This window comes from Dipodomys merriami, unplaced genomic scaffold (genome assembly GCF_024711535.1).
Source record: "Dipodomys merriami isolate MVZ:Mamm:240054 unplaced genomic scaffold, mDipMer1.0.p SCAF_17, whole genome shotgun sequence".
In the NCBI taxonomy this organism is placed as follows: Eukaryota; Metazoa; Chordata; class Mammalia; order Rodentia; family Heteromyidae; genus Dipodomys; species Dipodomys merriami.
In genome coordinates, this window is record NW_027203048.1 from 277701 (window position 1) to 290860 (window position 13160).

The 13160-nt window shown below is 38.5% G+C and overlaps 1 protein-coding gene across 1 annotated transcript in view; it reads right to left on the reverse strand.

Annotated features, from left to right (window-relative positions):
- Nbas (NBAS subunit of NRZ tethering complex) overlaps nt 1-13160 on the reverse strand; it is a 285029-nt gene that overhangs the window by 117240 nt on the left and 154629 nt on the right. The gene's annotated exons all lie outside the window — the stretch shown is intronic.

The window sequence follows — 13160 nt, forward strand, 5'->3', positions numbered from 1 at the left end:
GTGGTCTATCAGGATCAGAGTATAGCCAGACTTGTTAATGAGAAAATAGCTTTCTTTCAACTTCTTATAATGAGGAAAGAAAAAAAAAGAGGTTAGGCAAAATTTACTCCTAAATAATTACTACTGACACTTTTTATAGTCATAGTGGCATACTGCTAATTAATTTAGAGTGTATAATAACAGAAACAGATTAAGCCCAAAACCATATCAACAATTCCCAGCATAAAATTTAACATGAAATCTCATTAATGTCTACCATGCTACAAGGCTTAAAGGTTAACTTATGAAGCACTAATATAATCTTCCAAATCTTACAACAAAAGATACCATTATCAACTGCATTCACAGGAGCAGAATAGTTTCATGTGCTAAGCTCGTTGCATAGAAACAGTTCTTATTAATCAATTACTATAATGAATCTTCTATTTAATCTATTTAAGGAGTTTCGTTCTCTAGTAACATAAGGTTAAATTCAGAGAAGCTTGTTGGCCTCCTATAAACTGAGCTGATGGTGCATACAGACAAACTAAAAGATTATAAACAGTAAACAGAACTCAGGTTAGGGTCAATCACCCCTTCTCTTCCAAAATAATCCAAGTACTGCCCTAAACCTAATACAAACTTACAGCAAATTTCATCATGAACACAGACTATTAAAAATATAATCCTTCTTATAGGTAATGTTACTTTACTTTTTTCTTTTTTTCATTTATTGTAAAGGTGATAATCAGGAGGGTAACAGTTACTTAAGTAAGATAATGAGTGCATTTATTTGTAAACACTCTTACCCCTTTCTCTCATTTTCTCCCACTTACCACTCCCACTCCCCTATCCTCTCCCAAGTTGTAAAGTTCATTTTCAACACAGTTCTAGTGTATCACTGTTGCATTAGTTCATACTTGTCCTGCTGATTCTGTGATTCTCTTTTCCTTTCATGGATCAGATAAGCTTATATACAAGACAAAGGGTACAGAAAACTAAAACAAAAAGAAAAATAGAAACTGCACACAGGATATAATAAGAATCTCTTGTTTCCAATTCTTGGAGTTCATTTTGATATGCTTCATTATATGTGGTCCTATGTACCTGGAGATTGGGCTATTGTGATCTCCAGCTAAGAATATCATATACATATTTTAGTTATTACAAATGAGGGAAGCCATGAAACTTCTATTTCTTTGGGCCAGGCTTGCTTTGCTTAATATGGTTTTTCAGGTAAGGCTACTTTTCAAAGTACCTATCTAAAAACGCAATAGAAAAAATATTCCATGAAATAAACCATTGATATCTGACTGTTTTAACCCATTCACTAATTATCAGACAAAAGTATATACACTATGTTAGATTTTGGTAGTTTTAGACTCCTATGTATTTCCAATGAAAGCTGAGCTCCTTCCACAGAAAGGTGACTATACATGAAAGGTACACTTTCATGAAAAAAATAAACCATACCACTAACATACACACACACACACACACACACACACACACACACACACACACACACACACACACACACACACACACACACACACACACACACACACACACACACACACACACACACACACACACACACACACAACCACTTAAGAAGTTCAAAGGAAAGAGTTCCGGAAAGACGGTGGAGGAGAAGCTAGAGGCTAAACAAGCTCTCACACGGAAAGCAGTTTTAGTGTTCCAGTGAACAGTCCTAAGCCAGAGAATCACACCAAGTGTGCCATCACAGGACAGAGAGTTAGGCCAGAGAGGGAAAATCCAGGCAAGGAGACAGATCTGAGAACTTACCAGTGCAGCGGCGGCCGTAGCCACCATACCTGCAACACAGAGAGTCTGGAACGAAGGAGCCAGACGTGGCAGACAAGCAGATTCTACTCAACACCAGCAAGAACCGACAAGGAGCAAACATCTTCATCCTGCAGTTCACAGACCAGAGACGACCCAACCCAGGAACCAAGACTGGCATGAGTAGAAGCCTGACATCCTCACTCCTTCTCAGGGAGCAAAGGAGGGAAGGCCATCTCTCCCCCTCCCACTAAAAGAGATCTCCATCTCCAACTCAGGCCTTAGAAGAAAACTAGAGTCATTTAGCAGGACACAGGGACCTAACCTGACCTGCCAGGCTCAGCTCCATCCAGGGAAAAGTGACCAGCCCTGGCCACCAGCCCCAGGAGTGGCTTTCTTCACTGGGTAAACAGAGTCACAGGTTGCCCCTCCCTACAGCAGCCCTGACAATCAATTGAAATTCAGTAAACATAAACCCTGAGAAAGGCTCCAGGCTGGGCTCTGGGAGTTTCTCAGAAGCTAGCTCCTCAGGGAAAAGCTGCTGTCTGCTGAAAGGCCTCAACTCTACCCAGAACCTAGCCTCATCACAGCATCTCCAAACTAGAGGTAACAGCCACCTCCCTCTTTTGTGATACTCAAAGCAGATCTCCCTCCCATTGAACTACCCTGGGAGGAGGATCACAAAATCCTGGGTAAAGCAGAGCATTTTTCTGCCTACTCAAACAAACTGACTTAAGAAACCATCCAAGACACAGGAAAATCAAACACCACTAGTAGACCAGAGACTCCAACAACAGACTGGTTATGGACACAAGGGATATACAAGATCTTCCTACCCTCCCCCAAAAAGTCAAAGAACTTTTTTTTTGTACCTTTTATAAAAAAAATTATCTAAAACATTTTTTAATTTTTAATTTTTAACTTAAAAAAATTGTTTTCTATTAACTTTTTTTTCTTCCTTTTATAATTTTTATATTAGGGGTATATGTGTACTTTTTTTCTTTTTTTCCTTTTTTTTTCTTTTTTAAAAAAACTTTTTTGTTGTTTAGCTCCACTGACCTTTTTATCCTTCTTTTTTCTTTCCTACTCATTCTTTTCACTTTTTCTTCTCTTTCATTCTTCTTTGCGTGATTAATTGCTGTTCTGCTCATCCTCAGATATATCCGTAGTCGATTATTAGACCTTAGCCCCCATTGTGTACACACTTAATCCAGAAATTTATTACTCGATTTAAAACCATTTAGACTTAAATTCCTTAATAGCAGTACTACCTCTTTACAGCTATATAATATTTTAAGCATTTTTATTTTTAAGTTTTTCACATCTCCTTTCTATCCCTCCCCTTCTCTTATTCTATCCACGTTCTTCTCTGAATATTGCATTTTCAATTTTGAATAATTTTTAAGTGTTGCACTTTTTAATTTTTAATTTTTGTTTTTCTTTTTTTTCTTGTCTTTTTTCTTTCTCTTTCTTCTTTTTTTCTGTCTCTCTTCTATCATTCCACCCAACCTATTTCCCGCTTTCAGGTTAGGACTTAGTTAACTCTCGCTCTGCCTTTCCACATCCCTCTATTCCTATTTTTATACACATCTCTCCCTAAACCTAATAATTTGTTTGCCAAATTCTTCTTTGTGGTTTGTAGCCCATTAATATATAGTTGGTTAATGTTGAATCTGTTGAACTAGATTGTATCTGCAGACTTTTGACTATGCAGCTACAGACTTTGGTTGATGCTTGCCTTAAAATAGTGTGATAGCATGAAACTGGTGTTATTTGCATCCTAAATGGGCAGAGCAACCCAGAAAAACACAAGAAAAATGGCAAGTCCGAGTATCATAACTCCTATTCATGATAATCAGGGGACAGAACAGATAATGGATAATCCAGAGGAGAGTTCCCCAAAAGCTCTACAAACACTACTGGTAAACATGGTAAATGAAAAGATTGAAAACCTGCAAAGGACTCTGTATGAGCGTGATAGGGAGAGAGAGGAGGCAAAACAAAGGTTAATAAAGAAATATTATGAGCGTGAGGAAGCTACTCAAAGATTGATACAGGAATTGCATGGGCAGCTTGAGAACACTCAAAGAGAAATAAAGGAATGGTGTGAGCAGGCTGAGAACACTCAAAGAGAAAGTCAGGAATCACGTGAGCAGGCTGAGAACACTCAAAGAGAACTATAGGAATTGCGTGAAGATGAGGAAGCTAATCAAAGAGTAATTCAGGAATTGAGAGAGCGAGATGAGAATACAGAAAGATCACTAAAGGCATTCATGGAATCCATAAACAGAGAGTTGAAAGAAGTCAGGGAGACCACAAAGGGAATGCTGAATGGAACCCAACAGAAGGAATGGGAGTTCAAGGAAACCATAGCCAAACAACTAAGCGATTTGAGAATAAACACTGAACACCAAATTAAGGAAGTAAAGAAGTTCATACAAGATCTAAAGCAAAGCTCCAACAAAGAATCTGAAGCCATCAAAGCAGACCAACTAGAAGGAAAAGAAATAAAAAACAAAGTAGAAAGTCTTGATATTAGGTTAGACCATGCAGAAGATCAAATTTTGGGGATTGAAGACAGCCTAGATATTATAGAGAAAGAACATACAACAATCCAAGACAAATCCAAGAAATATGATAGATCTATTCAACACTTGGAAGACACCATCAGAAGGCCTAATCTGAGGATAATGGGTGTAGAGGAGCACCTAGAAACAGAAGTTAATGGTCTAAGAAATTTGGTTAACTGGATCCTAGCACAGAACTTTCCAAACATGCAAAAAGATAGGCCTATTCAGATACAAGAAGCTTTTAGAACTCCAAATAGACCAGACCAGTATAGGACATCCCACTGTCAACATTATAATCCACACAGGATCAATTCAGACCAAGGAAAAGATCTTTAAAGCTGTCAAGAAGAAAAGATCCATCACCTCTAAAGGGAAACCAATTACAATCACCTCAGATATCTCCGCAGAGACAATCAAAGCAAGAAGAGCCTGGAATGATGTATGCCATGCCCTAAAGACAAACAACTATCAACCAAGAATTCTGTACCCAGCTAAACTCTCCTTCATAACCAAAGGTCAAATGAAAACCTTCCATAGCAAAGAAAAATTGAAACAATATATCTCCATCAAACCAGCCCTACAAAAGATTCTTAAAGATGTCCTACACATAGAAAACCAACAAGACCACAATAAAGGCCAATAAACCGCACCTAAACTGAGAATCCAAGAACCATAGGAAGAACCCAGTTGCCGCAGCCCCCAAGAAGGTGGATAAAATGGCAGGAACTCCCAAATACCTCTCAGTCCTATCCCTTAACATTAACGGATATAACTCTCCAATTAAGCAACAGAGACTGTCTAGTTAGATTAAAAAGCAAGATCCTTCTACCTGCTGCCTTGAGGAGTCACATCTTGCCCATAAAAACAAACGCATTTTCAATGTGAAAGGCTGAAACAAAATCTACCAAGGAAACGGCCCCCATAAACAGGCGGGAGTTGCAATCCTAATATCAGATAAAATAGACTTCAAATTAAAATTACTGAGAAGAGATAAAGAAGGTCACTAAATACTAATTAAGGGATCTCTCCTTCAGGAGGATATTATAATTCTAAATACCTATTCACCAAACAACGGAGCACCTAAATTTCTCGAAGAAACACTACTTTCCCTTAAATCCCACATAGATCCACAGACATTAATTGTTGGGGACTTCAACACACAACTTTCCCCACTAGACAGATCAACTCGGCAAAAACTCAGCAGAGAAACCGCAGACCTAACCAATAAGAAGGTGAAATAAAAAATAATTTCATCCTCTATAATGAAAACTTTAAAAACTTGAAAAAGGAAATCAAACCAGAACTTAGAAAATGGCAAAAACTCTCATGCTCCCGGATTGGAAAGATTAACATCGTGAAAATGGCAATACTTCCCAAGGCTATCTACAAATTCAATGCGATACCTATCAAAATTCCAACCTCATTCTTCAAGGAAATATCAATACCAAATTTCAAACTCTACTATAAAGCCATAGTAATCAAAACAGCTTGGTACTGGCATAAGAACAGACCTCAGGACCAATGGAATAGAATTGAAAACCCAGAAATGAACCTACAGACCTATAGCCATCTAATCTTCGATAAGGGAGCTAAAAAAACAGAATGGAAGAAAGACAGCCTCTTCAGTAAATGCTGCTGCCAAAATTGGTTAACTACTTGTAGAAAACTAAAGCTAGATCCTTATATATCACCCTGCACCAGAATCAACTCCAAATGGATCAAAGACCTCATAGTCAAAGCAGACACTCTGAAAACATTACAGGATAGAATAGGAGAAACTCTAGGTCTCCTTGGCACAGGCCGAAATTTTCTTAATAGAGACCCAGAAACACAACAAATCAAAGAAAGGTTGGACAAATGGGATTGCATGAAATTACAGAGCTTCTGCATGGCAAAGGACATAGCTAGCAAGATCAATAAAAAGTCCAGAGATTGGGAGAAGATCTTCACTAGCCATACATCGGACAAGGGTCTCATATCTAAAATATACCTGGAACTCAAAAAATTAAATCCCCCAACAACAAATCCTCAAAGAAACAACTGCCCAATAAATAAGTGCACTAAAGACTTAAAGAGAAACTTCTCTGAAAAGGAAAGAAGGATGACCAATAGACACATGAAGAAATGCTCAACCTCTCTAGCCATAAAAGAAATGCAAATCAAAACAACATTAAGATGCCACCTCACCCCAGTTAGAATGGCTATAATCAAGAACTCTAACAACAACAGATGCTGGAGGGGATGTGGACAGAAGGAAACCCTACTCCACTGTTGGTGGGAGTGTAAACTTGTTCAACCGCTTTGGAAAGTAGTATGGAGGTTCCTCAAAAGACTCCACATAGAGCTCCCCTATGACCCAGCAATCCCACTTTTGGGCATTTACCCAAATGTTCACAAACAAGACCACACTAAAGCTACCAGCACAACTATGTTTATTGCAGCATTATTTACCATAGCTAAGATATGGAACCAACCCAGACGCCCCTCAGTAAATGAATGGATCAAGAAAATGTGGTATATATACACAATGGAATTCTATGCCTCCATCAGAAAGAATGACATTGCCCCATTTGTCAGAAAATGGAAAGACTTGGAAAAAATTATGTTAAGTCAAGTAAGCCAGGTCCAAAGAAACATAGGTCCCATGGTTTCCCTTATTTGCAATAACTAGTATCTGAGTCAAGCAGAAAAGGTCAGATAAGTTGATATTAGGGAAATGAACCCTAAGATATGTAATCAAATGTTTTATTCTTTCATGAAATTGTTTCTAACACATTTATAAGATGATTTCTTTGTTGCTTTGTATGTCCCTCCCCCACAGTATAACCCCTGCTTTCACTGTATTTGATGTTGTTATAATTTGTGGAGGGGAAGGGAAAAAACAAATCATTTAAATAGGGATACAGGTGGACCCATTGCAACCATGAGATGTACAAGTCGTTATGTCGAAAACAAACTTTACAACTTCGGTGTGGGGGGAGAGTTGGGGAGTGGGGGCAAGATGGGATGGGAAGGGGAAACAAAGGAGGAGGCTACAATGCTTGATAAGAAATGTACTCATTTGGATGTGAGGGCGATCTGGCCCCGACATCTGTCACCCCATTGATCGCCAGGGTTGATTCGGGTGATCTGGCTGGCTAGGCGGGTGTCCCCTTCCTCCCTCACGGCTCCATGTGCGTCTCTCCCAAAGCTGCACGCTCGGTCGAAGAGGACAACCATCCCCGATAGAGGAGGACCGGTCTTCGGTCAAGGGTATACGAGTAGCTGTGCTCCTCTGCTAGAACCTCCAAACAAGCTCTCAAGAAATGTACTCATTTTCTTGCCCATGTAATTGTAACCCCTCTGTACAGTATTTTCACAATTAAAAAACAAAAAGTTCTAAGGAGCAAGCCTTTTTGATCTCTCAGCAGTCCTGAACCCGATTATGAACGCTATTATTTAGGAAAGATAATGCTATCTTATTTTCTCCTTCCTTGGCTACTTTTAATCACTTTGGATGAATGTCTTTAGATATGTGATATATCCATGAAGTTCACTGAGTTGGGACCTGTACTAGGAATCTGGGTTGCCAGGAAGACTAAGACATGGCCCTTGCTCTAACGAACTTTGAGGACATGATACAAGGAAGGCAAATAAGAAAATTATTTCGCCAATGAGCTAGAAACAGAGAGAGGGCCCCTATTCAAATATGAGCTGAGTAGAGCAAGGGGGCTGAAATCAGCAGTGCCAAGTCTCATATCAAGATTGACATGTCTATTTGAAATATAAGTAGAGATGGTAGGTTGGCAGCTGTACCCAGAAGCCTGGAGCTTTAAAGCAGAAAATTGTAAGCACAAATGCTGATATTTAAAGTCATAATCATTAGGAGGTCATCTAGGGAAGGAAGGACCAACAAGTTAGGGAAGAGCTTGTGTAAAACTGAGATCAACTGTGATCTGCATTTAGCTAGGAAGATTAGGAGGAACCTGAGAAAACAAGTGGTCCCAGAGATAAGGATGTCAAATGTCACTTACAGGTTAGATAATGAAGACTGAGATTTGACCCATCAATGTAAAACAAGATCAGACACCAGTGGAATCCAGACACCAGGTACTCTAGTGAAATAGTGAGGAAAGAAGGCCTCATGAAGAATAGGTGGAAGGACAGAGAGATAAGAGAGAACAAAGACAGAGCCGGGGTAGGGGGAATAATGAGTAAATGGGTAGCTACAACCAAGTATAAACCAGAAAACATATCTCAAAGTGGCACATAATGGCTCTAAAGTGGTAAGTAAAATCACCATACTTCCCTAAAGGTAGAACACTGAGCATACACAGGTTTCATTGTGACTGAGACCGATAACTCAACTTCATAGGTCCTACAGAAAAAAGGACCACGTAAAACAAAGAAGAAAATCCTAAAATACAAACTATAGTCCTAAAAGAGGCAGCTGGTTGGAACTTTTGTCAAAATCCATGATGTACATTTGCCAATCTGAGGAAAATGATAAGCACATATCCAGCTATTAAATAAGTAAATAGAAGCATCACAATAAACTAGATATGGCCTCTTTAATCAGATCTATATGCTAAATGAAATGCACAGATATTCTGAATTTCTGTCTTAGCACCCAGACCTCTGATGCCATGATCCTCCAAAAACCCCAGCAAAACAAAAACTGATGAGGATCTACTGTAATATGCCAGTAACATTTCCAGTAACATGCCAGCATTACAGCTGCGTGCAAGACAAAGTGAGCACTTATCATAGGTATGAAGGAAAAACTAGAAAAGCACAGGAAACCACTTAACTCAGGAACACATTTCTGCCACTGTCTTGGGGCAATACTAGTATTAGTGTGCAAACACGTGTACATAACATACCCAATATGGATCCATCTAAAGTCCAGAAAAACTGCACACAATCTAAACGTCCAAAAGCAAAGCAAAGGTCTTTGCTTTCATCCATGGATTAATCTACAATGAATTCATAACTTGATGGCACTACTGGGAAGGGTTAACAACTTTTGGAAGTAGGGCTTAGATAAAAAAAAAAAACTAAGTCAGGAGGGTCCCTCCTCAGTCTTCTCTGCTTCCTGGGTTGTAACAAGAGTCTCTTGCACACAACAGAACCAAGCTGCTCTATCACATTCTCTCTACCATGATGAAAGCATACAGGACATACAGAACTTACCACATGCAGGTCCAGAAGCCAAGGAGTCAAGTGACCATGGACTGAAACACCTAATCCATGAGCCAAAAGAAACCTTATCACCATGTATTTTATCACATGAAAAAATTCTAGGACAAGCAGAAAAGGTCAAAAGATATGTACATATGACCATATAAGATGATGCTAAGCGAAATGAACCCCAAGATAGGGACACAAGAGGTTTTATCCTTCGTGCTGTTGCTTTTAATGTACTTATAATGTATGTTTTTTTTGTTCCTTTTGTATGTTCTTCCCCAATAGTATAACTCCTGTTTTCACTATATTTGATTCCAGTGCCCTGCATCTTGTATAAACATTTTTCTAATTTGGGGAGGGGAAAGGAAATAACAAAATGCTGAAATAAGGATACAGGTTGACCCATTGTAACAATGAGATGTACAAGACACTACGTTGCAAACAAACTTTATAACTTTGGGGTGGTGAAAGGGGGACTTAGGGAGGTGGGAAAGGAAGGGGTGGTAGGGAAAAAACAAAGGAGGGGGTAACAATGCTCGAAAGGAAATGTATTCATTATCTTAATCCTGTAACTGTAACCCCTTTGTATAGTATATTTACAATAAAAAATATATTAAAAAAATCATGCAATCATGCAACATAGTTGAAAAAAAGAAATTCTAAACCAAAAGAGCAACCCTTTTAAGGAACAGTTTCTTCAAATATTAAACATAAACATATTATGCAATACATCAATTCTATCCCCACATACATATATGAGAAATAAAAATTTATTTCTGAGCAGGGTGAGCCAGTGGCTCACGCCTATAATCCTAGCCACTCAGAAAGCTGAGATCTGAGGATCGTGGTTCAAAGCCAGCCAGGACAGAAAAGTCCCCATGTGAGACTCTTATCTCCAATTAACAACCAAGCACAGGAAGTGGCGCTGAGGTAGAGTGCTAGCCTGGAGGACAAAGAGCCTCAGGGACAGCACCTAGGCCCTGAGTACAAGCCCCACAACAGACAAAAAAAAAATGTATTTCCATACAAAAACTTGAAGATCAATGTGTATAACAGCATCATTCACAACAGCTAAGAAGTCAAAACATGCCAAGTGTCAATGAGCCAATGAATAGAAAAAGAACATGCTGATCATGACATTGAAACAACTGCCATTCTGCTCACTTTCATACATTTTATAAAAATAACAACCTTTTTATATATTCAACAGTGCTCTGTATTTACATCATACTCTATTTCTAAACATTAATTAGCCCAATCGTATAAATCTGTAGTCACTTAATGTTCATAACAAGTTTTCCCACAGTGAAAATGATTTTTTAATGGAACTCTGTATACAATCCATTTCTAACACTAATTAGATTTATCTGGGGAAAACACCATTGGCTAAGTGGTATAAATAATAATAGCTAAACAAAAATGTTAATATGCTAAGTGGGAGAATATTATTCCATTTAAAGTACATAATAACCAACATTAATAAGAAAATAGAAATTTGCAATCCCGAATTCACAAAGACTGCATGTTGTTCTATTTATAAACAACTATCTTATTCACAGGGAACAAGGCATTATCTTCAAATTTGTAGTATCCACTTATACCAATGCAAATGCTACTGCATAATAATTATGCCTCTATTTTACTTGAATATATAAATAAAAATCATTTCCATAACTGAAGTAATGAAAGTCTTAACTATGATGCAGATTACACATAAAATCAGCCCTCATTTGAGTCATAATTTAATGGGGTTATTATATCCACTGTTAATGTGTAATACACAACCTCTTACATTCAAACACTGTGTTTTGGTCTAAATGTAGCTATAACATTCTGAAATGCACACCATGATTCAAAGCCATAATGTGTTCATTCGGGGTTTGGATTTGCACTTCATGAGATCCTCATCTATTATAACTTGCTGAGGAAGGACAAAGGAAGATGGGAAAGCTTTTTAGGAAGAAACAAAAACAGCCAACCACCAATATGGAAGAATTCTTTTTCCTCCTAAGTAGGCCATGGAGAGGAGTGCCGGTGCAGTGCTCATTTACTGATGAGGTTGAACAAGGCACTATGTGCTGACCTGCACAAACAGAAACTGCCGGCTCCAAAGAAGTCACCAACAGGCCAGGTGGACACTGCTAGTTCACTGTACGAGCAGAAACCAGGAAGCCCAACAGTTACACAAGGCTCTTTGTGGGTTTTTATAAAGAAGGATACGAATTCAGCAGAAGCTCACTGAGTTGAGTTCAGCAGAAAAATGGTCCAGCTCTCTGCTGAATAGAAAGCTAATATATCTCTATATTGGCCAAAACATAGCAGGACCTCAAGAGCCTCTGGGGTCATGCAAGTGAGTTCAACTGACAATTTGTCATATTTTCTATCCTTTATTTTAGGTCAAATTCTACTTCCCAATTTATTTTTACCGCAGGCTAATCATCATGCAGTGGGTATTTCCAAATGAGTTTATCAAATATTTACCAGGAATTTACTACTGTCATTCACTCTGGGACAAAAGTACAAAGACAGATGGCTCACACTTGTCATCTTAGCTACTCATGAGGTAGAGATGGAGGATTGTAGATTGAGAACCTGTAGTCCCAGTTACTGTGGGAAAGGTTTGGGCTGATCCAGACAAACAGAGAGAGCTTGTCTCAAAGTTACTAGAATAAAAAGGGCTGGAAGCATGGTTCAAGTGGTAGAGCCCCTGCCTGAAAAGCACCTAAACCCACAAAAGGTGGTAAAAGAGCCTATTCAGGAATCAGGATGGTCCTGAGTTTGTAAATCATAGCAAGAAATGATGACAGAGACAGGCAAGAGTGGTCAGTGCACTCGCCCAAGGGGAAGTGTGGAGACCAAAAGGTCAAAGATCCACGTTTGGGGTCAAGAATATCTAATGAAAAGCAGGTCTTTGAATACAGTCTGAAAGACACTTCCTCCTAATACACAGAAGTGCTATTATAAGAATTGCTCGATGGAATTCCATGTTCCTCCATGGTCTTCCATGTTCCGACTTATAACCCCAGTTTTCACCGTATTTGATTCCGGTGCCCTGCATCTTATATACACATTTTCTAATTTGGGGAGAGAAAGGGAGAAAACAAAATGCTTAAATAGGAATACAGCTTGACCCATTCTAACAATGAGATGTACAAGACACTTTGTTGAAAAAGAACTTTACAACTTCAGGCATGGGAGGAGGGGAAGGGGAAGGGAAAACACAGGAGGGGGTAACAATGCTCGATAGGAAATGTACTCATTACCTTAACTCATGTAACTGTAACCCCTCTGTACAGTATCTTTACAATAAAAAAAAAGAATTGCTCAAAATCCTATAGAGAAAATATCAGAATGTTTTATATCCAGTGAGGGAAGCCAAATAATTACTAATCAGTCAAAATTTGCCTAAAGATGAAATATATCCACATCACTGTAGGTTCTTCAAAAAGGCTACTATTTCCATCTGGGAGAAGTACAACAAAAGAAGCCCACTATTTGTATACAGCAATTTACTTATAAATAGCAATAAAAATGTATATCCTCTAGTCTCTAGTTATCTATAATAGTATGAATGACTCACAAACACAATACTGAATTATAACTATTTCATAAAAATACAGAAACAGTCAAAATCAAACT